Source organism: Macaca thibetana, chromosome 6, assembly GCF_024542745.1.
Source record: "Macaca thibetana thibetana isolate TM-01 chromosome 6, ASM2454274v1, whole genome shotgun sequence".
NCBI lineage: Eukaryota > Metazoa > Chordata > Mammalia > Primates > Cercopithecidae > Macaca > Macaca thibetana.
In genome coordinates this window covers 59,420,466-59,443,157 of record NC_065583.1, presented here as the reverse complement: position 1 = coordinate 59,443,157, position 22,692 = coordinate 59,420,466, and the positions used below count along the sequence as shown (strand labels likewise).

The window sequence follows — 22,692 nt, the reverse complement described above, 5'->3', positions numbered from 1 at the left end:
GGAAGCAGAGCTTAGGCGGTAACGTGAGGAAAGAGAATCTTAGTAAACATGCTATTATAAGTTTAATGTCTCGACTCCCATTCCGAGAACCCCATATCTCCTCACTGGGAAACTGCAAGTCAAATGGTTTTAGGATTTACTGACAGAGGTTACTTGCTAGTATGAATTTGAGAAATTCATGGGAGGTGCCTCACCAGGAACCCAAAAAAATGGAATTTTTGATGTGGGTAGTGAATGACTTAAAACTGCATTGGGATAAATCCTCGGAAACAGAAAAATATTCCCTTTAGGTCTAGTGAACTCAAAACCACGAAATACTTTCCTTTCATGGTGGACTTCCTCAGTTCTCTAGAATGAATGTATGGTAGGATGGAGACATACTGGAATTCATATGTCAAGGTCATAATTGAGTGGGTAGAAGTTCTACTTAAAATTCCTACAGTAAACGACAAAAATGAGTCATCCTCTAGGGGGCAATAGAGTATGACTTAGGCTCAGAATTGCCGGGATCAAGATTCTGAGGAAAGGATTGGTCATGAAGAATTCTTGAACTGTCTTACAGTTGAAACAAAACATTTGGCTGGTTCAACTTTATTACAGCTCCTTAAGAATCTCCCTGATTTTTTGTGGTAAGGCTGAACAGCACTGAGGTGGACCAAGGCATGAGTGTAACTGCCCTGCCAGTGCATTACAAATGAATGGAGCCTGAACCCCAGAACTGGGAAGATGAGAGGAGGAATGGACGCAGCAAGGCTGATTCAGGCTCTTGAAGTGGGATGCTCTCCAGTGAGGCTTCTGACCCTGAGGAGCCCATCTTGCCAGGGGCTTTATTAGGGACTGTGTGCTTTTATTTAATTTCAGTATGAATTTTCAGCTCTTCAGTTCTCTACATTTTATAGTACCCAGGATGGGAGAAGAACTTTTCCTAGGCCACTTTGGATTTCCTAAAACTTTGGTGGTTTGGCCTGTATCATGCTGCTTTAGTTTTGTTGGTGCAGCTCACCTAGCAGTCAACTGCTCAGATAATAGAAAGAACTCTGTGAAGTTATCTTCGTCCTCATATTACGAAAATACGGACCCTGGCTGGGTGGGGAGTAAAATCCCAATGCTGATATACAGTCAGCCCTCCCTGTTTATGGGTTCTGCATACATGGATTAAACAACCACTGATGGAGGAAAATGTTTAGGAAAAAGAAATATGTCTGTACTGAACATACAGACTTTTTTTTCTTATTTAGGTAGCATTTACATTGTATTAGATCTTATAAAGAATCTAAAAATGATCTAAAGTATATGGGGGGATATGCACAGGTTATGTGCCAATACTATGCCATTTTATATCAGAGACCTTGGTATCCACTGATTTTGTTATCTGTGAGAGGTCCTGGAATGAGTCCCCCACAGGTACCAAGGGATGACTATATTGCCTTTCCTATGTTCTAGTGGAAACTTGGACTAACATACGTGTGGTGGCTTTCCAGGGTACCTGTTGGTAAGCCTGCCTAACCTAGGTGAAGAAGAGAAAAATCATGTTAGAGTGCTGAGAGGAGGGAGTGTGGTGTCCGAACACATACATTTTCTTCTTGGTAGAGCTGCATGAAGAACTAATGGGGGGAAAGGGTGACAGAGGAAAGAGTATTAATTTACAAACATTTATAGTCTCTCTTGCCCCTTTGTTTTCTTCCAGGAGAAAAAAAATCTTACTGGCTGGATTTCATTTTCCATGAAGAATGTGGGGTGATGAGATGGTTTGTATGAGAAAAAAAAAATCAAAGCATAGGAGGAGAATAAACTTGACAGAGGGCTGCATACAGCAAGGAAAGTCACTGTGGGCAGCCGGAGCTATTGGGAAAGAAGTGGTCTTAGTAAAAGGACAGTTCTGGAAGGAAGATGAGAGTGAAAGGGTGCCAGTGATTGGATCATTTCAGAGGACTGAGTTGAGTTTGTAAAGAGATGAGGAATAAGAAAACTATCCAGCAAAGAATGTTAAGTCATGTGGCTTATATTAACAATATGCTGTCTGTTTTCAGGCATTTTCCCCACCAAGAGACTTAGTAAAGATTCCAAATGCTTTTATTGACTATAGAGGAATAGGTCATTTGGGGGCAGGAACTTAATTATCTTTAGAATACAATTATCTAGTATAATGATTTGGAATGTTATTATCTGTTATCCTAAATTACTTCTTTTAGCTCTTTGTTCACTTTATATTTGGATAATACAATTTCCTAAGTAGCAATAAATCTGAAAAATATTTTAGAAATGTATTTTTAATTCAACAAAAATATAAAGTTCTAGCTGGGTATTACCAGGCTTTCTGCCAAGTACAGTAATTGTTACTTGTGGAATTTTCTTAGAATGGCCAAGGCATTTGACTCAATAACTATAACTCTGGAATGAGTAGCTGGGTGGAGACACTAGTCTGTTGTAAAGTTGGTGGGTTAGTTCAAGACTATATGCTATAAGAAGAGATTTGTAGGTGGATTCACTTGGCAGATCTGAGAAACACAGGGTGTATGTTTTCTTCAAATTGAACATTAAATTTCATTAACCTGTACTATTTGTTTCCCCTTCTCCTAACCAATGGTTTGTTTCTTTTTTCTTTCCTTTTTGTTTTTTTGTTTGTTTGTTTGTTTTGGGGGGGGGGACAAGGTATCACTGTCACCCAGGCTAGAGTACAGTGGTGCGATCTTGGCTCACTGCAACCTCCACCTCCAGAGTTCAAGCGATTCTCCTGCCTCAGTCTCCCAAGCCTGAGATTACAGGCTCCCACCACCATGCCCGACTGATTTTTGCATTTTTTTAGTAGAGACAGGGTTTTAACATGTTGACCAGGCTGGTCTTGAACTTCTGACCTCAGATGATCTGCCTGCCTCAGCCTCCCTAAGTGCTGCGACTACAGGTGTGAGCCACTGTGCCAGGCCTGTTTGTTTCTTTTTTCCTTTTATCTTCATGCTTTTTAAAATACCATGGTGATAAACCATCTATTAAATTACACTCTTTAGAATATATAAATGCAAAGGTCACATTCAAGTCAGGTTAGGAAGTGGGTGGGAGTTGTCAGTTATTTGAGAACACACATGTACTGGAAATGATCACAAAGCTATGAGGAACTTAGACAAATTTAGGGAGCAGAGGGCCACAGGATCACTGCTCAACCAAGCACCACAGCAGGCACAGTTCTCAGCCACAATGCCCAGACACAGGCTTTGACATTCTTCTTTCTTTGAGTTGAAACTGAATGTCCTTGTTATTCTTTCCAAGATGGAAATGGGTAGAACCAATTTGTAGAAATGCAGAACCTAAATGCAAGCAAATACATTGCAAATGGGACACCGTAAGTACAAAAGTTAACTTTTAAAAATCGTTTGTGAATAAGTTGGTTCATCTCCAAAGTGTTAGTTAAGATGTGCCCAAGTGCACAGAAAAATTCTAACAAGCTTGGATTTGTAATAAACATGGTTCTTGCATGCTTCATATTTACAAAATGTTAATAAGCTAAATTTTGAGTTTAAAATTAGCTTAAACAAAATGTTAGCATTTTGATTTGAGGCTTTGTGGGTCATGTGTCCCCCCTCGCGTGCCTTCCTAAACTGCAGAGGTAGGACAGCTAAAATCGACACCTCTCAGAGTGCCCTGAAGCCAGGATTCAATAATTAGGTTCTGAAATCAAATGAGATGTACAAAATTTGAAACTGAAGTATGACAGGGTTTCTTCTTTTTCAGTTTTTGCTGATTTTGCTGACAAGCACAATTGTGCGGGAATTGAGATTTTCAGCTGCAGAGGACATTCCAGGGTCCATTCAATAGCTTTATGGGTGTAGGGTGTACTGCAGGGTCTAGGAGTTGCAGGACATCTCTGGAGCTGACAGTTGCACCTTCCAGATCCCTGGATTCCAGCTAAAGTATGTGTTACTGGAGCCATAGTTCCAGGGGCGGCTTCCAGATTCCCAACTTCCACTGAAAATGTGGCCGAGGTAGCAGCTCCGTTGGTAAGCCAGTGTTACAGAATCTTCCTGCAATTATTTCTGGAGAGCAGGCTAGACTCCAATACTCCATCTCTTTCAATAATTTTATAAGAATGTAATTTCTCAATTTAAATTATTTCTGCTTAAAATAGAGTGTTTTTTTGTTATTTGTAACTGAATCTTGATTGATAACAATGTTTGAGACAATAGGTTAGGTATTTAACCTACTTGTGATTGATGCAAGCAAGGCAGTACTTACCTTTTTATTTATTTATTTATTTTGAGATGGAGTTTCACTCTTGTTGCCCAGGCTGGAGTGCAATGGCATGATCTCGGCTCACCACAACCTCTGCCTCCTGGGTTCAAACAATTCTCCCGCCTCAGCCTCCTGAGTAGCTGGGATTACAGGCATGCGCCACCATGCCAGGCTAATTTTGTATTTTTAGTAGAGACGAGGTTTCTCCATGTTGGTCAGGCTAGTCTCAAACTCCTGACCTCAGGTGATCCACCCACCTTGGCCTCTCAAAGTGCTGGGATTATAGGCGTGAGCCTCCGCACCCTACTTATCTTTAAATGAGGGGATAATTGTAATTTTTGGCAGCAGGTGGTGAAACAGTAAAATAGTAATTTTGGGCAGCTGGTGGTGTATCACCTGTAATGAGTGCCTATAGAAAACCAGGCTTTGATGGACTGAGTGATAATGGTCATGGCACAGCAGGAGGATATGATGAATAAGGGTAAACTGGCTGCTGCAAACTGCGCTGGAGAGATTTTAAAAAGAAATGAGAAATTCAGGGCTTTAAATTACCCGCTCAATGTGGTGAGAGAGCCAGGGAATTTTTAGCCTTCAAAGAATCTTCTATCTTGTGGCTGCTGAGCTAATGTAGCCAAAAATCAATCACAAAATCTGTCCCTATGGTTTGTTGAATCACCTGGCTGTTTTCCGCCCTACTTGGGGTCTCCTCTTTCGCTTTGGAGCCCTGCTCCCTCTGTCTCTGTAGGGAGGAGCTTCTATCTTCTGCTTTCCCTTTTCTGTCTTGTCTATTAAGCGCTCTGCTCCTTAAACCACTCCACGTGTGTCCATGTCCTTTTATCTAAACCGGCATGAGGACCTAGAACCCTGGTGTTCCTAGAACCCTGTATCACTTGTATATGTAGCTTTGAGTTCCTACTCATCTAAGTATGATACATTCCTAGAAAGAGAATTTTTTAATAAAAAGATATGTGCAATTTTCATTTGCTAGTCACTGCCAAATTGCCCTCCAAAAGAATTATTTGCACCCCCATCAACAGCATACGAAAGCACCAGTTTTCTATATCCTCCTCAATTCAGGGTTTCGTTAGATGTTTTGATCTTCATCAACTAGATAAATAGAAATAGATGTTTCATTATAGCTTTAATTTGCATTTTTATTATGGGTTATTTTGAGCACTTTTTAACTGTAAATGTAATTTGTATTTTTATTCCTGTTAAGCATTGATATCATTCGTCTCCTGGATTGCCAGCCCTTTCCATTTGATTTATGGTAGTTAATTGTATAATGGAATAAGCTTTTTTTTTTAAATTGTCTTGTATGTTGAAATATTGCTCTCACTTGGTTATAGTACTTTTATTCCAGGCAGAAAGTAAAGTTTACTTAACTTTTATGTGAGTGACTTTATTTTTTACTTTTTATTTTTTAATGATCTTTTACTTTTCTGACAGGCTTAAGAAAGCCTTTCCTATTTTAAGAGTGCAAAAATATTCTCCCATAATTTTTTTTCTGGTTTCCAGAAATGTTTGTATGTTTCTGGTTTCCACTGTTGTATTTGAAAGTATGACATTTTTTTTGTGTGTAAAGAATGAGATTAGAATCTCTTTTTGTTTTCCCATCCAGATGACAAAACCCACAATTTTAACAAGTATTCAAGATTGCTTTCTTGAGAAGGTTTTCACACATGACATCTTACCCGTTCTATTAGCCGTGTGCCCCTCAGGTCCAGTCATTCCTAAGTGCCTTTCAAGCTGCTGCCTCCCAGTTGGGATTTGTTTTATTTTTTATTACAGCTTGTGATTGAGAGACACTGAAGTTTGCACATCATGTAGAGGCAGGAAGACCACCAAGAGAAACTTATGTTTTTACCAAGTCTCATGCTGCCCTCAATCTGATGGGGTGTAGGGCTACTCACACCTGCAACATTGCTGCTTCAATGAGTTGGTATCCCATGTGGATAATACAAGCATGGTTTGCTATGCTTAATTATATTAGCAACAGTATTTTTTTAATGTAATTCAGTTGATGATCAACAACAAAAAAACCCTTTTGTGTATGTAAAGGAAAGTTAAAAATAATATTCTTTTAACTGCCTTTCTTTTTTTGGTTCAAAAATAATAAGCTTTAAAATAGTTGTTTAAAATTATTTATTTATTTATTTATTTTTGAGACAGAGTTTCGGCGTGTTGCCCAGGCTGGAGTGTAATGGCGTGATCTTGACTCACTGCAACTTCCGTCTCCCTGATTCACGCAATTCTCCTGCCTCAACCTCCTGAGTAGCTGAGATTACAGGCACCTGCCAACACGCCCAGCTAATTTTTTGTATTTAGTAAAGACAGGGTTTCACCATGTTGGCCAGGCTGGTCTCAAACTCCTGACCTCAGGTGATCCACTGACCTCGGCCTCCCAAAGTGCTGGGATTACAGGTGTGAGCCACTGCACCTGGCCTATTTTTATTTTTAAAGACAGGATCTTGCTCTGTCACCCAGCCTGGAGTGCAGGGGCATGATCACGGATCACTGCACCCTCAACCTCCTGGGATGAAGCGATCCTCCCACCTCAGACTCCAAAGTACCTAGGACCACGGGTGCACACCACCACGCTCAGCTAATTATTTATTTATTTATTTATTTATTTTTCTGTAGAGATGAGGTTTCACTATGTTGCTCAGGCTGGTCTTGAATTCCTGGGCTCAAGCAGTTCTCCTGCCTTGGCTTCCTAAAGTGCTAGGATTACAGGCATGAGCCGCCAGGCCTAGCCTAAAAATATTTTTTATTAGTAAATATATTGCTATTTATTTTATTTTAGAAGTCTCAGTGTATTGTTGAGTCAATAAAAAGTCGGCTGCTTTCTGAGGCCAATTTTCCTAAAAAATCAGAATTATCAAGTCTGTTTATAAACCACTCATGAATGCTTCCGGCAGGTTAAAGTGTTCATGGTTTTCATGTGACTGCTGCAGCCAATGCTATGCAAGAATCCATGACCATGTGAAGACCATGCATGGCTGATCACTAGGAAAACAAAAGTAGGCATTAAAAAAAAAATTAAATGGAAATGATAGAAGGTAAAACTAAATATTGATTGAGAACTTATGTTTGCCAAGAACTATGGTAAGTGATATACATGCAGTATCTCATATAATCACCAACCCAAGAAGGTAGGAACTGCTATTCCTCTGTTTATAAATGAGAAAAGAGCCTCAGAGGTGAATTGATTTCCAGTGTCATACAGCCAGTAAGAGCAAAAGCAGGGGCTGGAACCACTCTACCATGCTGACTGTTAGAAAGGGCGAAGACTGGAGGCTTCAGAGGTCAGAGGCCTCAGGGCTGAGCAAGCTGAGATGGAAGTAGAATGAGAAGACAAGGAGAACTCTGCCACTCAGGTGACCTGGACCCCATCTCCCCACAGCCAGCTATCTCTCTTGCTCCCACTTGTAAGGCAACCCCAGTGTAGAGAGCAGTGCTAGGGTCAGGTGCGGCAGGATAAGATGTGGTAGATTCTATCTCTCACAGCATCAGGGTAGTTCACTGGAAAAGGACAAATAGGCTGACTGGTAAAGGGGAATGCAAGATCCCACTATTGTCACCAGCTAAGCAGCCTTTGGACCAGGCCCTGGCTGGAAGACGAGGACTTCATCCAGGTCCACAGGAGGGCAGGGAGACATACAGGGAATGCCTACCCCTGCATCTACTTGGGCACACTAGCACTCCGACCACACAGCAGCCCTTACACAGACTCTTACAGACATAGAGATCGCTCTGGGCAGTCACTGCTACAAACCAGGGGAGAAGCAAGGAGCCAGAGGCAGGGCTTGGAGCCCCCAGAATTTTACCATCTATCTATTCATCTTCTGTATATTTTCCCCAAGATTCAACTGCTCTTGAACACCCCTGTCAAAGAATGAGTCAGGCTGTGAGTAACCATATGAAAAATTCTGCCTGTTGTTTTGACACTGATGACTCTCAGAAAGCTGGCAACTGTTTGGAAAAATTGTATGTGCTTCTGAGATTTTAGGTGTCTAATCTTTAAAAAAAAGTCCTAGGTTTTCTAAAGTCTTTATGAAAGCAGTTTTAAAACTTGTGTGAGACTCTGAGTTGCACATGGACAGAGTATCAGAATCTACTTAAACTTGCTAAAATCTATATTTTATCACAGATAACTATATATTGCTGTCTCAAGAACTTTATTATTAGATCATTAAGTGTTGTATCTAACAATAAGATTTATACCTGGGTTTAAAACAAAATATGTGAGTAAATAGAAAAAAATGGCAATATTTTATTAATAACAAGATCTCTGAAAATATATATTATACTGTGTACTCAGCCTAGTAATTTAAGTGTGTTTTATATAAGAATTCATAGTACTTTCTTATTAGGGGAACTAAAAATTAATTTGCTTCATAACTCCTTTCTCTTCCATATTGAAAAATAGAAAAGTGGGAAAGCAGTTACCATGGCTATTAAAAGAAAGTGGGATTTGCGTTTCAATTTGGTAAAATAATTTATGCAATTAAGTAGTGAAGTTTAATGGAGACCACATAGGTTTAGGAGCCAGACATGCCAATTCTGCTTTTGTCACTAATTACTCTGTACTGAGGGATAGTTCATTAACTTCTCTGAACCTCCTCAATTTTCTGTAAAACAGGAATAACAAAACCTATCTTGGAAGATAGTTAAGAGGATAATGGCACATAGCAGTCATTCAATAAAGATATTGCTTATTATTATTAATGAATTAAAAGTGAATTGTCAGCCAAAAGCAAAATGTACTTCCTTTGAATGGGAAGGAGTTAGGTTCCTGGACTAAAGTTGATTATAGTTACTATCATGTAAATTAAACCATAGTCTGTTGAATTGCAGGGATTCTTTATTCCTATAACCTGTTCTAGTAGGACAGAAACAGTTTGGTATTTTTAGGTGACTTTAGAGTGTAAGATCAATGCCTCATGAGTGGAACTATTACCCCTGAACTGAAAACATTGGGCAACGCCCTCCAAGCAAGTCTCTTAACCACTCTCAAAAATACTGGAGCTGGGAAGCCACTTTCATGCTAAATTTAACAGACATGCTGATTTTGTTTTGGAAAAATCAATTCATCAATATGTTTTTTTTTTCATGGCTATAAAAAGTATTTAAAAATGAAACAAAATAAAGCAGTAAAAACTCCTGGTATGTATTTTTCCCTTGGAGAATGAGGTACTCATTCAAGTCCTCTTGGAAAAGATTATTTTGTGCTCTGGTCAAGGTGGCCTACTTTCTTTTTGTGTTGAAAGGATTTGAAATTAGAAGTTATTTGTATTTTCCCAGGGCATGTCCACTGTAGGAAGAAAGAAAATTATATGCCTGAAGAACATGGTTGGCCAATGTATTGTTTATGTCTGCTAGGCCAGAAAGGAAATACATAAAATTCAAGTTTCTTTTTTTTTTTTCTGGGAAATATAGTGTTCCATTTGTTTTATGACAGAATAATATTCTTTCCCATGTTTGAGAGTGTTCAAAGGTAATTTTTTGAACATGGCTTGCAATCTAGACCAAACCACGTACATGCATAAGAAATGGAGGAAAGAAAAAGAACAAGAAGTCTTTCCTTACAAGATTTCAGTAAATATATGAGTTTCTCCTCTTCTGAAATATTGCTTCAACACATTTTAATTCCTCTAGAGCATTAATTTTTGAAAATTATCTACAAAAATAATTTTTTCCTCTGTAATTGTTTCCTATCTGTGTGGACTTGTTGTTCTTGCATCCTGTATAGAAAAAATCAGTATCATCCTGTATAGAAAAAATCAGTATCTCAGCCACCTGGGATAATATATTGTAGGAGATGGTCATCAGGAAGAATGTGTAATCAAAGTTATCAGATCAAAACCAGTTTAAAGTGGACCCATAAAATAAATTGGTCTGTAAAATGCAAATGGTAAAGTCCAAAAGGAATCTTTAAATAAAACCTGGTGTTGACTGAATTATTTTATTCATTTGTGCTAGGTGCCCTCTCCTGGTCATAGTGAGTAATGTTTAGTAGCTTACTCTTTCTAGATTCTACATTGCCAAGAAACATATGTGCAATTGTACAATACACTCCATGCTAGGCTTCACATAGGAGGGAGAAAAATCTGAAGACAAGTGGCTTTTAACTTTACAAGAGTTAGACTCTTACTTTCGTTCTACACATAGATGCTTTTAGTCATCAAGCAATGTTTGATTAGCTTGGTGTGATGGAGGTAATACTTTGTTAACTGATGTACTCCTTTTTTTCTGTATGACTTACCATAAATCCAAGAAAGTCCTGCAAATGGCCTGTATGTACATGACAGAAATGATGTGTAAAACAAGAATACAGCCTAGAACTTGAGCAGACCAGGGTGAACATCTTCCTTTTCTCCTCATCCTCACTCCCACCACAGCAGCATTAGTTTATGTAAGTCCTAGGAGCATCAAACCCCAGAGAAGCAGTGGCCCCAACATCATTGAAGGTTAAAACCAAAATAGCTGTGAAATCACTGAATTTTACATATTTTATCTTAAGTATTTAGCATAAAAGAATGGGGTCCAAAAAGAAGGAGAAACTTATTACTGAAAAATTGTATCTTTTTATTCTGTTTAAAAACTGTGATTGGGGTCAGGTCAGGCACAGTGGCTCACACCTGTAACCCCAGCATTTTGGGAGGCTGAGGTGAGATGATTGTTTGAGGCTAGGAGTGCAAGGCTGCACTGAGCTATGATCATACCACTGCACTTCAGCCTAGACTACAGAGCAAGATCCTGTCTCAAAAAAAAAAAAAAAAAAAAAAAAAAAAAAAAAAAAAAAAAAAAAGCAACAACAACTGTTATTGAATGATTGACTTAGGGATTCTCATGTCTAATTCATGTCTAATGGGCAACAGAAAAACACAGTTGCAGAACACAGCTTACTGCTTAGCACATCATGGATGGGAGTGACTATAGACGTCCTCTAGCCCAGTTCCTTGTCTGGGATACACTGAATATTTTTAATCTCTTCTGAGCGATGAGGTAAGCATATTCCCCCAGACTGAAAAAAGAATGGGCTTGCTTATTGTTTGCTATAAAAGCAGTGGATTCTCCAAGTTCAGTGTTCCTTAGCTGTGATGCAAACCCACTGTGTGTCCCAAACATCTGAACACATTGAGTCATGCTGGTGGGACTTGAGCAGGAAGAACCTCACACTGCTTGCTGTGTTATGCTTAATAAACTCCTGTGTTTCTGATCCAAGGGTCTACAACTTCATATGAAATCATAACAGTCTGACTTAATGGTTTGTAAGTAGAGTAAAATAAAATTTCAGACCTGACATTAGCCTCTCACAAGGTTGTTACTGTACCATTCTATAATTAGTATTTTTACCTTCTTCATATGTTAGATACCAGGCCAGTTCCAAAAGGTAGTTAATTTATCTATTGATCTATCCCACTTTGATGATGGACTATTTATAGAAATCATTAAATTAAAAAATACTCAGAATATGAAAACGTGTTATTTCTAAAAATAGTAAGTTTCTTAGCAGAAAGCAAAACTCGGCAATATTTTCATAAGGGATGCTGTATGCCTTGAGCTGATAAACAAGAAAATAGCTAAAATGCAGCATAGATTTGATAATTGTCTGTTGGAGGGGAATGAAAAAAATATATTTTCACTCAGTGCAGATAACCCTCCCACACTGTTTCTGGTACAAAGGAGGTACTCAATATTTGTTAAATGAATTAACAAACAGAAATTCTCTAAACTTTATTAACTCTCTAATGATGAACCCAAAGTAATTTCTCCAATTCCCATAAAGAACACTATCATGATTAAAAGACTAATAATGGAATGGCTATGAAAAAGGGCTCATTATTTTATGATTTATTTTAGTTTTCATTGGATACATACCATGTTAATGATCTTTCATTTTACATTTTAAAATACGAATTAGAGACACAAGTATAATTATGGCTAAAGTAAAAAAATAGAAAATGGAGAGAAAAAAACTTTGTACTGTGGAAAACTTCAAACATACATAAAAATAGAATAATATAATGAACCCCCATTTACCCATCACCAGCTTTAATAATTATCAAACACAGCCAATCTCATTTTATCCATACTTCCTACTCCTCCACCTGTCCACTGAATTCTTTTGAAACAAATTCATGATAGCATATGAGTTTATCTACGAATACTTGAGTAATACCCACATTTTTAATAAAAATAAAATTTCACAATAAGGATGGATGATTTTCACAAACAACATTTTTCATCAAATAGAAACATAACCACAAACGTCATTTCACACTAAAAAGTACTTTATGTCTTCTATATGGTCAGCTTTAACTTCAGCTTAAAGCAGGGACATATTTTAAAGCTTAAAGATCCCTCCTCCTTCCCGCTTGCTTTACTTCAAATTTGTGTCCCTGAATTTAGAATGTGTTAATGACTTAACGAGATCCAGGTTATTAATTGAAACATAACACCATTTCAACTTGAAAGTATTCCATCAGAAGTAAGAATATTTTCCGATTACCTCCACTTTTATGGTAAAATTATTAATATTTGACCCCCTGTGATGAAAAGTCTAAAAAGAATTAGTATTATGTACTAAATTAGTCATTTTTTTTTTTGCAACTCTTTATGACTTGTCAGTGGAAATCATTTCTGGGAGTTATGTTAGTGTGCATATGCATTTGTGTACACAAACACACACACACACTAAAAATGCCTTAGAATTATAAGAGAATTCTGTAGTTTGTTGTCACACACAGATAGAGTTGTACTTGCTAAAATATTAAGATAAATGAGGACAAATAGCTGCTGTTCTAAGCCTTTGACTGTGTTTCTGCTACCTAGGCCACCTAGACCTCTCCGTGATCAGGCAACTAAAAGGTTGAAATTTAGCACAGTAGAGATGGATGGCCCACTTCCAGCATTAGGCAGCCTCCAATCTGATTGAAAGGTGCTTGTATTAGTCAAGATCTCCAGAGAAACAGAACCAATAGGAGGATACGTGTGTGTGTGTGTGTGTGTGTGTGTGTGTGTGTGTGTGTGTGTGTGTGTGTGTGTGTGTAGAGGAGAGAGAGAGAGATTTATTATAAGGAATTAGCTTATGCATTTATGGAGGCTGAGAAGTCCTGCAATCTTTCTTCTGCAAGCTGGAGACCCAGGAGAGGTGGGGGTGTAGCTCCAGTCCAAGTCTGAAGCCCTAAAAAATGGGAGAAACAATCATATAAGTTCCAGTCTGAGTGCAGGAGAAGACTGATGCCCCAGCTTGAAAACAGGTTGAGCTAGCAAACTCTTCCTTAGGTTGAGCTAGCAAACTCTTCCTTACTGGAGACCTGTTGTTCTATTCAAGCCTCCAACGGATTAGATGAGGCCAACCCATCCTAGGATGGGAAATCTGCTTTACTTAGTCTGATCCAAATGGTAATCTTTTCTTGAAACTCTCACTCAGACAAAATGTTTAACAAAATATCTGGGCATGTCATGGCCCAGTCAAGTTGACACATAAAATTAACCATCACAGTGTCCCTGTCCCGGCTTTATTGATTGGTAAACAATTTGAAAATTTGCTTATTTAAAACATGGTATAGAACTGATCTTGGGAATTGATAAAAAGTAGTCAAAACAGTGGCAAGAAAATAAGGAATAATTGCAGAAAAGCAGAATAGAACTAACTAAAATGCCAAGGTAAGAGCTTCCTATGTATATTAAAAACCCAGGACTTACTCAATATCTCAAAGCTAGAGGACCAGGTAGGAAATAAATAGATTACAGGCTGAATATCTCTTATTCAAAATGCTTAGGAACAGAAGTGTTTCAGATTTCAAGTTTCTTCAGATTTTGGAATATTTGCATATATATAATAAGATATCTTGAGGATGGGACCCCTCTTAACATTAAATTCATTTGTTATTTACGTTATTCATTTATGAAATTTATTTCATATTTATTATGAAATTTATACACCCTTTATTATATACATAGCCTGATCTATTGTAGTTTTACACATTATTTAAATAATGTGGTTCATGAAACAAAGTTTGTATTAAATACTTATGTGTGAAATTTTCCACTTGAGAAGTCATGTCAGTGCTCAAACAGTTTTGGATTTTGGATTTTCAGATAAGGGATGCTCAACCTGTATGAAGACAAAAATAACAAATCATATTAGAGAGTGCCTTACTGAGCACTACAAAGCAGCACATGAAAACTGATTGACTTCATTGATAAAGGATGCTTCTGGTGAACTTTGTAAAAAATTGCTGTGTAATGCAATATGAATTTGCTGGGAATGGTTTTGTAATAAACTCTATTACTTTATGACCAATCAACTTTCCGTACTAACCAGTATTTTCCATTCCAGCACACTGTTGCCCATGGCTTGCTGAATGTTCACTCTTGGCAGCCTTTATTCTGGCAAGCACCTACCAATTGAGATATATGTTGACCAATACTATAACCAGTTGTGTTTATTTCCAAATCAATTTATGCCAGTTGTACTTATAACATTAAATGTGTAAACTAAACACATGTTATATAAATCAATAAACTATGAATGAAAACATTTTAAAAGTTGCTTCTATGAAAATTAAGTGGAAAACTTATTCAAAATCAGATAGAGATGAGTAATTAAAAATTACCAATGAATTACCTGTGGATAGTTAGTGTAAAAAATAGAGTGGAGAATCATCTTACTCTAGAATGATTTTACACCGAAATTGTTTCACAAGTATTTTCAAGAGCTCAATTCACATTAAATAAGTGGATTAAATAAAAATTATAAATTATAAATAATACACAGTGAAGTAGTTTATTAAGAATAACAGCATGTGTTTAATCATTTGACCTATTGGCTTTAAATCAAAAGATTGGTAAGCAAAAGTGCATTCATTTGTATAATTTGTATAATGGTGAATAAATGCATATTTTAATTTAAAAGGGAAAGGTATGTATAACTTTCATAAGTAGGTGTTTTAACTGACTTTTTAATTAATGACCAACTATAATTCCTGATTGTGTCAAGATTTCTACTTTATGTGATTATTAGAATCAATTAGAAGTTAAAAATTATTATTTCTGTCATTTTTATGTGTTTTTTATAGAACTATATATAAGACTAACAGAATAGAAGAAGAGACTTGTATAAACCTGCTTTGTGTCTCCTTTTCATATACACTATCTATGTTTGAGGAAGAGTCAAAACAAGTGTCTAATTTGCTTGTCCTCCCCTCTATAGGAGAAAGGGTGAGATGACCTGAATCAACAAAGCATCATTATATGTGTTTATTTATTCCAGGAGATTTGTATTCTGCACAAGGCAACAGGATCATTTTCCCAGAGAAAGGAGTAGCCATGGTGCTCTAGACTGGGACTCAGGGAGATCAGAAGCATTTGCATGAGGCTGAGGGACCAGGCTCTCCCTGGAGAATTCTGCCTGGGATCACTACTAACACAGTGATGCACTGTGTGGTGCAGTGGTTGTTGGGGATTGGGGTCGGGGGAGCTGGTAAAAAGCACACAGTACAATTCAAATCTGCAACAAAATGTAGTTTCTTTATATCCGGAAACTGATCTCATCTTATCTTGGAAACCCCATTCCTGCTGATGATAGCAGAAAAAATAATTGTGCTTGCCAATCAAAGGTATATTATTTTCTTAGTTTTAATTTCTTATCAGGATTAGTTCTCAGTTTCAAAATTTCTACTCCCTTTCTTTCTGTCCAAACTGACCTCTGGATATAAGTGGAAGCAAATGCATTTTTATAGCATTTGGGGAGGGTAATCTCTTCCTCATGCCATCCTCTGGTCTTCAGCATTTTCTGAGATGCCGTATTTTGTCCTTACTGGGAGGGATAGGCAGACACCTGCTAGTGGTGGCTGTCCTTGTCTGGACTGGTGCTATGCACTTGTACTGAAATTCACACATAACTGGCCATGGACTTCATCATTGCCTTTTTGTGCATTAACCCCTGTACCACAGACTTCCTTGGGCGGCAGGTCCGGTACCTCAGTGCCCCACAGGGAAGCCCGGAGCATTTGCCTGCTTCCTCCACATTTTGCTGCAGCATGCAGGATTCTGTGAGATAGTTCAAGGCCTTTCTCTCAGCAATTGCTATTCTCTTCAGACACCAAGACCAAACAGAACATAGGTTTTTGCTAAGGAATATAGTCTCACAGACTGGTTCTATGGACACAGTCCATTAGCCCCAATGCCCTTCAATTGTTCCTGTTTGGTATCTTTCTACCTATCATCACAGGGACTTTGGTACTAAGAGAGGAGCTAGGGCACTTGTGTATGACCTCTTGCCAAACCTTCACCCTCTCTTGGCTCTGCTTCACAGCAATTAGAAAAATCTTTTTTTATTTCTGTTAGATGAAGTCTTTCCCTACACCATATCTTCGTTCCTTTCTTTACTGTGGCTTATAATACTTAGGTTCACACTCCCATGTTTTGATCTTGATATATAAAGAAAAGTTTGGAATTTCTTTTTTTGAAAAGTTTTTGTTTCAACAGGGTCTGAATGTTAATGCTGTTGTTTCACAAAATATTTTAAAAATCTGATTTTAGACTCAAATCTGAAGAGTGGCATTTTTGATCGAGGGAATATCTATACATTATTTTCCTGGAATAATAAAACTCTGAGTCTGGCCTTAATTGTTGAAGAGCAGTAAGGGAAAACGGAAAACTGTATTACTGTAAGGGAGAATATATCAAATATTAAAAATCCCGTTAAATAAATTCTTCCCTGGTGAGATACAACCCACTGCCTTCTTCAAGCCCTGTTGTTTCTATCTGGCTACACAACTGCCCAAAGTCATGCTTTGTTCTAGTCCAAGGTACAGCAATAAAAAATCCCTAGGAAACTGGGTTCCTGAGTGAGCTAAAAGGGAACTGAAACAGTGAGTGATAAAAACACCAGAAGGTAGAGTCTATCCAGTGTGAGATATGACTGATGGATTCTGAAAGCATTACCTCTTACATAAGCTTTCTTATTCTAGGACTGGGAAAACAGGGCAGTGTGGCCCTTTATACTCAGTCCATCCCCTTCCTGATCCTACACATCTCTCTCAAGTGTAAAACACAAAGTAGCTTAAGAACCTCTTCTTTGTCTCTTTTGCTCATTAAATTACAGACCTAAAGAAAACAGTGCCACAGATGGGTGTTTTCTCATATAATATGACAACAATTTCACTAGGTCTTTTCCAAAGAGAAATTGACAGACACACTGGTGATCCAGCATTCACTCAACTATAAATACCATGAAGTCAACAAGATGATGAGACGCCTCCACTTGGATATTGATTGCTTTATGGTTTTGAATCCTACCAGGCCCCTATGGCCAGTGACACTGTGATTATTACTGGTAAAGATGTAGTTTTAAAACATAGTGAGTTGAGAATATCATTCTATAAATTGGCATTTGAACATATAAGGTGAATATAAAGAACCACAAAACTTTACTACACATCTAGTAGAATAACTAGAATTACAGGTATAATCACATCAATGTTGGCAAGGAAGTAGAGGAAATTTAGCTCTCATATATTGCTGTTGGCAATGTAAAATGGAAACCACTTTGGAAAGCAATTTGGTAGTTTCTTAAAAAGATTAACATACACCTATCATATGATTCTGCCTTTCCACTCCTAGGTATTTACCCAAGAGAAATAAAAGCATATGCCCATACAAAGACTTACATACAAATGTTAGCAGTTTTATTGATAATAGCCAATAACTGGAAGCAACCCCCAAAATGTATCGACAGGTGAATGGATTAACAAATTTTGACATAGCCACACAATGGCATACTACTCAGCAATAAAAAGTACTGAACACAACATGGATGAATCATAAAATCATTATGCTGAGTCAAAGGGGCCAAACAAAAAAGGTTACATAATATATTATTCCAATTATAAAAAATTCTAGAAAATACAGACTAATCTATAGTGTCAGAAGGTTATCCGTGTCCCTCTGGGGATGGTGAGGTCAGGTTGGGAGACAGGCGAGAGAGATAAATAAGCATGGCGAAACTTTCAGAGGTGATCAGTGTGTTCACTATCATGATTATAGTAATGGTTTCATGTGTACATATATTTGATACACCATTATGGTAACAAAGTCTGCCTCCGGTTTAATAAAAACACACATGCTTGTCATTCTCAAAAATGAAAGTAAAGAAAAATCCCCTCTTGCTATACATGTATTAAAGGCATTTTATGTATGCATTTCCGCTTTGTTTTTTGAAAAGGTTGAGAACAGCTAATTTGTTCTCAAAATTTTCTGTCTTTTGCACAGGCCAAATAATTCTAATTCTCTAGGATTTTTTTTTTTTTTAGAGTATTCAAGAATAATAGGTTGTGTTCACTTCTCACAGGTCTTTGAAGTAAAATGTCATTTGAAAAAAGAGCTTGTTTGCTAACTTTGTATTCTAAAGGCACTGACCTGCTAAACGTTGAACATGTTTTAGCTGATGCATTCAATATGTGAGCATAAAATGTGGCACTTATAGGCAAAATCTAGATACTCTGTGTCTATGACCAGAACATCATCATTATTATAAAATAACCAGCCTCCATACAGCGGGTGTTAGGAAGCAGAGAAGAGCATTTGATTTTTATCCGGATGATTCTAGAGACAGGCAGTATACATTTGAGTAGTTAATTGATTCAGCGGATTTCCTTCTGCTAGCACATTGAATAATGACTCTGGATCTCCCGAGCCTTAGAGTATCTGTTCTGCCTTTTCTCTTCACACACTCACCAATCCCCAGCTTTAATAAAAGAGAATTTCTCTCCCTCTGACACTACTAGAATGCTAGATAAATGACATTTTGCTACCCAAAACAATTTTATAAGGGGTTAGGAGTTTATGCTTATTTCTAAATTCCAGTGTTAAAAATCTATTTTCAAATTCACAAAAATAGATTAAGGCCTATTAGACATAAGCTGTCACATTTAATACTATTACAAATCAGATAATTTTTTTAAAAAAATGTCTACCATCAAAGAGTATGAAATTTAGTTAAGGGTGAAAAAGAACAACATTTCAACAAGTTGTGTTGAAAAGATCGAATTGTTTTATATTAGTGTTTTGTGAATCAGGCAGCATTCCATCTACAAAACAGAAAGGCACTCGAATGAGCTGAGCAGAGGGAGTAGGCTTTATAGGCAGAAAGGCTGAAGGACATAAAACAAGAAACAAAATGTGGATTCATTGTTTAAAAGTTACTTTCCTTACAGGGTTAAGGAAGAGAGAGTTTCCTTATCATGCCAGCTTAGGATGACTGGACCTGTTTGGATTGGTTGCTGAAAATCTGGTTTGTTTTTGTTGTTGTTCAAACTGGCTTTTTAAAAGCCATGATCAGTTTGATTATGTGGCACCTAGCACGCATGACTCCATTCCGGGTTGGGCTGGTCTCTTGGGGCCTTGCGTACAAGCTGAGCTCAATACAATGCCATCCCATAAATTTAATTTAACAGGGGTAAATTGCAAACATTCTAAATGAGAAAAATAAAAAATGTTTGTTACAAGTGGAAGAAGTACCTCTCACAAGGCAGTACATGATTAAGTATCCAATGAACATCCCAGAAAATGGCCGCTGTGGGAGATCAGTGGTTCATTATAACTGGGACTAGTGGGGGAAAGCTTTTCTTCGGAGTCAGACTGAAGCTTGGTCTTAGAGGGTTGTGTAACATGCACCAAATGTTTGGCTAGACCAAGGAAACACACAATTGCTTTTAATAAATCGCTGGGCTGCCGTTCTCTGTTGGGAGAGTCAATATGTTCAGGGAAGGCACTCTGCCAGTAAAGTCCATCCCCTGAGCTAATGATGCTGACTGCCCTGCCAGTGGGTCACCCTGCTCCCAGGCCAAACACACAGTGTGACTGGAAGTCTCAAAGATCAGTCAGAAATAGCTCACTTGTCGGAACTGGGGTGTGTTTGTGGAATGGTTTGTTGAAGCACCTGTGCCCACCAGTGTCTGGACATAGTTATTAGTCTCTCGTTTTCCCAAGTGGTGAACTTGTTCACAGATGTTACTGGCGGGAAAGAAAATGTTCAGTGTTTATGCAGTGAGTCTGCTCTGAAGAAGCCATTATGCTTAACTAAGGAAATGCCATAGTTATTTTGGTATTCATTTAATTTTAGACGTCTTTATTATTTGCAGCGCTGACCAAAAGACTTAAAAAAATCCACAAATAAACAACAAATTCTTGTTTAATACGGTGGATGTTACTGGTTTCTGGAAAACAAAAGAACAGTCAGTTACTCTTGCACCCACCCAAGAAGCTAAACGTCTTCCTAGTATTGACCAAGAAATCTGGTGACATAAACCTTTACTTTATTCCGAGCTAGAATATCTACCTCACAAAATAGGTCTGCCAGAAGTTTCTCTCTATTCCTAACACATCTGAAAACAGCAGCAAAGAGCCGACAAAGATAAAAGAAGGGTGAGAGGAAGTTTCCATGATCGATCTCTCATTGTCAGTCAAGAAATTTCCACCTCATAAAAATTATCTCTAGGTCTTTTGAACTTAAGCCTTTTCTGAGCTGAATAAATAGAGGAGAATGCATTTGGGTTCTTTACTTCATGCTTCTTAATGCCTAAGAAAATGTTTATTGCCTGTCAGGAAATAAAGACAAAGGAATAGTAATTTATAATTTTTTTCACATGTGTGTAACTTGTATCAGTTGGAGAATTGAAGTAATTCTACAATCAACTGAAGTCGCCTTAGATTAATTTAATACAAGTTGCTTTAGACAGCTCTCTGGGGATCCTTTCTTATGGCTATGTTGGGGTACTGAGGTGGGGCCGGTGTCTTATTTTTCTTACCTGGTCACCTCTGACCTTAAGTTGCTATTTCTATTGAATTTCTAATCTCTACGCTTCATTCCATCTGCTGAATATGATACTGACCCATACTGCCCCAGATACCATTGACCCATAGCTATGTGTGGAGGAGAGTTGTTTTTAGAGCCCCTAGCTAAACTGTGGTTCCAGTACCAGAGAGGCTAGCAATCCTGCCCTAACAGGAAATGAAAAGGAGCCTTTCATAGAACACTTCTTTCACCTACCAGATGGCTTAATGCCTAGCTGTCTGACCTGAGACCAGGATTTCCCTCACATGGGGAACTTGGTTATATTGCCAGATATCCTTGAGACTCTTGCCTGGCCTGTGTCCAGTTTATGCCTACTGACCATGGCCTTAGCACTGGGAGCCTGCTGTTGTGTTCATCCTGGCCTTCCTTGGAAAATCCAGTCTAGGATAGTCGCTGGTTCTTCAGATGGAAGGTGAAAATTCAATACACCAACACAAAAAGAAACAAAGTCAAAGCTTTTTACTTACAGACCTTGGGCAGGGAGGGTGCCATGAATCTGGAGGGCAGCTCTCCATCCCTCGATCACGTGAGGCAGGAATGAAAGGTCAGGCAGAAAGAGAGAGTGGCAGCTAGCAGAATATGGGTCACTTTAAGTTCATGGGCAAATGCCTGAGTCGTTTATTTAAAGGAAGTGGCGGGAAAACAGGGGGCCCAGTCTGGTAGGCAGGAGAGATGCCTCTAAGTTCTTATCTCTGGCCACCAGCTTTAGCCATTGGGTGTGGTGTTCTATTTCTAATGCCCAGGCAGCAGCCCTTGCTGTGTTGTTCCATTCTAGGTTTCCTGAAGATTTGTAACAAAAGGTATCAGTGGTAGGAGGTGGAGCATTGAATATTAGGTATTCGTTTTTGAAAAAACACTTCAGACATTTCTGTAGTCAACAGTCCCTCTTTTCTAACAAGATTCTAGCTTCTCACCACACTGCAATTTTCACCTCTCTGTTCAGATCCCCTTGCCACTTTGTGAAAGTTTTACTCACCTCTAAGTCCAAGATTCCCGTGGAGTACTTTCTCTGTCTCTCAAACTTTACCCAGACCAGTCCTATACAACAGAACTTTCTATGATGATGGAAATGTTCTGTAATCTGCACTACATAATATGGTAGCCACTAATCATATATGGCTATTAAGCACTTAATGAATTAAATGTGACATTAGATTTTAATTAATTTACCATGTACATTTCAATAGCTCTATGTGGCCAGTGCTTGTTACATTGGATAGAACAGCTCCCTACCATCCAATGTTGACCAAGAGAGGCAACTTCTTCCAAACTAGACAGACCTATTCACATGTGTTTCTCAATAGAGGTAATTCTTTCCCTGACAGAAACAGGTTTTTTCCACCTGCTTGCTAAATATCTAATATGGTCTGTGTTCATATGCATAAAATGGCTAATAAAATATTGAAACGACCCTCAGTTTAGACTTCAGTATTCTATTCCCCTCAACCTTGTTTTCTCAGATACATCCTTTTAAACATATGCTATACATTCACTTAATGCCAGTGTACCAATAAAAATTAGTACATCTTGATTCTGTATCGAAGTACATGACAATTAACTTCTTAATGTAGCCAGAAACTTTAGTATATCTAAGT

The 22,692-nt window shown here is 38.0% G+C and overlaps 1 long non-coding RNA gene across 2 annotated transcripts; it reads right to left on the bottom strand.

Annotated features, from left to right (window-relative positions):
- Window positions 1–12,178: 12,178 nt before the first annotated feature.
- On the bottom strand, window positions 12,179–22,151 carry LOC126957542 (uncharacterized). 2 transcript variants are annotated; one of them, XR_007726816.1, is made up of 3 exons: window positions 21,565–22,151; window positions 14,561–14,639; window positions 12,179–13,417 (listed from the first exon to the last, which is right to left on the bottom strand). It is a non-coding gene; the product is annotated as an uncharacterized LOC126957542 (long non-coding RNA). The 2 variants fall into 2 exon arrangements; XR_007726815.1 differs by having other exon boundaries at window positions 21,569–22,151.
- Between the last annotated feature and the right edge of the window lie 541 nt (window positions 22,152–22,692).